The sequence below is a fragment of the Agelaius tricolor genome, unplaced genomic scaffold, assembly GCF_023055355.1.
Source record: "Agelaius tricolor isolate 1412-34295 unplaced genomic scaffold, bAgeTri1.0.p SCAF_63, whole genome shotgun sequence".
In the NCBI taxonomy this organism is placed as follows: Eukaryota; Metazoa; Chordata; class Aves; order Passeriformes; family Icteridae; genus Agelaius; species Agelaius tricolor.
This window is the reverse complement of record NW_027269323.1, coordinates 1,172,501-1,176,515: the sequence shown is the minus strand read 5'-3', so window position 1 is coordinate 1,176,515 and position 4,015 is coordinate 1,172,501. Positions and strand designations below refer to the sequence as shown.

The 4,015-nt window shown below is 62.9% G+C and overlaps 2 non-coding genes across 2 annotated transcripts in view; both read left to right on the top strand.

The window, feature by feature from the left end:
• The first annotated feature begins 2,488 nt into the window (after positions 1 to 2,488).
• On the top strand, positions 2,489 to 2,641 carry LOC139605294 (5.8S ribosomal RNA). The gene has a single exon (XR_011684313.1). It is a non-coding gene; the product is annotated as a 5.8S ribosomal RNA (ribosomal RNA).
• An 873-nt stretch (positions 2,642 to 3,514) lies between these two features.
• The window catches only part of LOC139605295 (28S ribosomal RNA), a 4,421-nt gene continuing 3,920 nt past the window's right edge, over positions 3,515 to 4,015 (top strand). Inside the window, exon 1 of the ribosomal RNA XR_011684314.1 lies at positions 3,515 to 4,015. This exon is cut by the window's right edge and continues 3,920 nt beyond it. This is a non-coding gene — a ribosomal RNA (28S ribosomal RNA).

Below are 4,015 nucleotides of genomic sequence, written 5' to 3'. Positions count from 1 at the left end.
CCCACTGCCTCCCAGCAAGGACAAACATTCCTAATCAATTATTTGGAATGTTCCCAATTACCATTTTGATGACTAGTTGATGCTCATTTCCAGGGAGGGTCAGTTTGACTGAGGCAACATTCATAGATTCTGCAGTTCCCAGAGCATTAAGAACACAGCATTGTCTCTTAGTTGGAACAATTCCACACCTCTGGGCATCCTTTTTTGTTAGTGCAGAGATTTGAGTCCCAGTGTCAATCAAAAAGGTTACTAGTAGCCTTTTGAGGCCTGTGATAGCTGTGATTAAAATATATCCTGATTTATTTTTAGTGAGCATTCTTAAATAAACCCAAGCTCTGCCCCTTTGCCCACCTGTAAGTGGCGGAGAGATTTGTTTCCCGAAAACCCTGTTGGTTTTGGTTCACTGCCTGTGTTCTGTGGGAGAGGCTGGGGGAGGGTTAGTTTTGGTTCCTGAAGAGGGAGGAGTGCACTGGGTTGAGCTGATGGATTGAGAAGCTGAGGGCTGTGAGGAGGAAGAGTATGGAGTGAAGCCAGGATCTCTAGATCCACTTTGGTCAGTAGAGTTCCTGAGGAATCTATCTAGTCTTTCTACAGGATTCAAAGCCATTATGGTTTTCTGTAGAGTCATTGCTGTAGGTTTAAGCGTTTCTGGAAGCCCACAAATTCAATTGGTCATTAGTTCTGGCTTCACAGGTAATTGCATTGGGCATCCAAAACCAGGATGTAATTTCTTTTCATGAATCATTTGCAGGCAGGTGGCTTTGTGGACACTTTCTAAGAGCTGGTTGGTGGTGCCAGCGATTGCCAGGGGGTCACCCCTTTCCAAAGGATTCATAATCCTGGCCCAGGAGCTCCCCCGAGGGCGGCAGCTGGGGAGGCACTCCGGCAGGGGCCATGCAAATCATTGCCCCAGGGCCAGGTACTTAGCGCTCTGTGCCTTGGCGGTCATCCAGGTTTCCCTCGGCGTTGTCAAACGCTGCGGGCTGCCGAAAGGGGCCGGCGAGGCAGGTGGCGGTTTAAAGACTCGGGCCATTGTTGTCATCCCGCCGTGCGTGTGGGGGTTTAACCGCACCGCGCCAGGGAGAGGCACCCTGCCCCCGACTCCCCCGCGGCCTGGCCTTGGCGGAGAGGCCGCGGCGCGTGGTCAGCTGCGGGGGCCGACCCGCTCGCCTCGTCGTAATGGGCGATGCTGGCAGAGAGCGCGCGCTCTCTGCCCTTCCTCGGCTGTGGGGTTGCGGCCACCGGGGCCCGCTGCGCTCTCTTGGCCCGCTGCCATGCTTTCTGGCATGCGTGGCGCTGCATCTGGCGCGTCCGGTGCCTCTCCCCTCGATGGCCTTTTTTCCTTGAACGTGCACCGGTGGTGCCGTCATCTGCCGGCCGTCCCCTGGCTCGACCGCCCACCCGCCCGGGATGGGGGGGGGTGAACACTCGGCAGGCCCTCCGGAGGCGGAGGCCCGCGAGCGTGGGTGACCCCGTGCCGAGCGGCGGCGGTGCCGCTCGACGGGTGTCCCTCCCTGCGGGGATGGTCGGCCGGAAGTCGCTGCCGTCGCTTGGCAGCGGTCCCGGCCCCGGCCCCGTTCGTCGCGTCCTCCGCCGCCCTTCCCAGCTGCATGTGGGCCGAAGGAAGGCGTGCGGGGCAGCTGCGGCAGCTGCGGGTGTGCTTCTCCCTGCCCGGTCTCCGCATGAAAACGAGGAGGGCGGGCGTTGCCCCCCGGGTCAGCACCGTACGCCTTCTGCCGGGTACGTGCCTGAGGCAAGGGGCCCCGGTGGTGCGATGCGGTGGTGGCGGTCCCAGGAGTGCGGCCCTGGCGGCGGCAGGGTCTTGCCGTCCGGCAGGCCTCTGGCGCCGGCAACGCTGGCTCGGGTCTCAGTGGCGCCCGCCTCTGGGGCCAGCTGCGGAGCGCATCCACCGGACGCTCGCCCACCTGGCGGGAGTGGTCTCGTGGGAGGCACGCCGAGGGGGCCGGTTGTCGTCTCGTGCTGTCTTGAGTGGGGGAAGGCTGCACCGTGGGGAAGAGAAAGCTGGCTGCGCAGTGGCGTGGCGGCGCTCCGCGAGGCCCGCGGTGTTGGGGCCGAGGGAGAGCCGGCGTGTGCGGGGGCCGACGGCTGCGCAGCCCTGGCTGCGTGCTGTGTGTGTTTTGTGTGTCGTCCTGTGGAAGTGAGAAGCGGGCGGGCCGCCGTGCCCCCCGCGTTCTGGCGTGCGCCGCCTGGCCTTCCGTGCGGAGGCCAGGCCGAGCCCGGGCGCCTGGGCTGCCTCCGAAGGACGGCATGTGAGGTCAGCGTCTTGCCTCGTGGGGGGAGGCAGTCAGGGGTGCGGGCTCCCCTGCCTCTTGGCCAGCCTTCGGAGCATGGGTTGCTCCAGTTTTTTTTTTTTCCCCTTCCGTTTCTGTGTGCTTGTACAGTCGAAGCCAGGCATGCGCCCGCGCGTCCTCGGTGCCAGAGTAACAAAAAGGGGCCGCTTCACATGAGCGGTGCCCGAAAGCCAGACAACTCTTAGCGGTGGATCACTCAGCTCGTGCGTCGATGAAGAACGCAGCTAGCTGCGAGAATTAATGTGAATTGCAGGACACATTGATCATCGACATTTCGAACGCACCTGCGGCCCCGGGTTCCTCCCAGGACTACGCCTGTCTGAGCGTCGCTTGACGATCAATCGCCGTCCAGGGGCCACCCTGGGGGTTGGGGTCGCCTCGCAGGCCCGTCACCCGTGGTGGGCGGCGGCAGCGGCGGTGGCGGCGGCGTCCCGCTGGTGCCCAGAGGGAAGGCGGTCAGAGGTTCAGCGAGGGAAGCATTTCCCTAGGCGGCCTCGATCCCTTCCCTGCGGCCCAGCAGGTGTCGTCGCCGTCGTGGTCGTCGTCGTTATCGCTGTGCAGGGCATTTGTCCCCCTAAATGCAGACTCGGGGAGCGCTCCATATCTCCCCACTCCCGGAGAGAGCTTCTGGGGCGGAGCTCATCCTTGCCACGGCCTTGCCACAGATGCGGTGGCACAGTGGCTGGGGGAGAGCGAGAGATGGCGTTGAAAGCGCCGCCGAGGGCCGAGAGAAGATAGAGAGGAGGGCGAGAGGGGAGGCGAGGCGTGGGCCTCGCCCCCGGCCTCCTCCCTGCGTGGGCGGCTGTCTGAGGGTGGGTACCATGGTGGTACCGTGCTGTGCTGCCACGCGCACGAGGCGAGAGCGCCGGGGACGGGGGTTCCGACCCCCTCCTCCCTTCGCCCACCCCTTCCTCTTCTGCCCCAGTCTCGGGGTGCGCTGAGGGCACTGTTGTGCCTCTCCCCGCAGAGGCCATCGCGCGCCGCTGCGTGGCCGGTCCTCCCATGCGGGGCTGTCTCTGCCGTGCTCCCTTTTCGGTTCTTGTCTCTGGGATGGGGCTCTCCGTCTCCTCCTCGCTCGCTCGTGCTCTCTCTCTCTCTCTGTCCTGCTCCCTCTGGGAGTGCCGGGGGGGGGGGTGGGGGTGCACTGGGCGGGGGGAGATAAGGCAGCCGTCCGCGCGTGCGGTGGCCAAGCTTTGGGCTTGCAACCTCACATCACATGTGGCGACCTGCTGAATTTAAGCATATTAGTCAGTGGAGGAAAAGAAACTAATGAGGATTCCCTCAGTAATGGCGAGCGAAGAGGGAAAAGCCCAGCGCTGAACCCCGCCCCGCGGTGGGGCGCGGGACATGTGGCGTATAGAAGCCCCTCTCCCCGGCGGCGCTCTTGGGGGACCCAAGTCCTTGTGATCAAGGCCGCAGCCTGCGGACAGTGTGAGGCCCGGTAGTGGTCCCCCGGCGTGCTGGGCCCGGGGCTTCTCGGAGTCAGGTTGCTTGGAAATGCAGCCCAAAGTGGGTGGTAAACTCCATCTAAGGCTAAATACCAGCACGACACTGATAGCCAACAAATACCGTAAGGGAAAGTTGAAAAGAACTTTGAAGAGAGAGTTCAAGAGGGCATGAAACCGTTAAGAGGTAAATGGGTGGGGCCCGCGCAGTCAGCCTGGAGGATTCAACCTGGTGAGTTGCGGTCGGCCGGCGCAGGT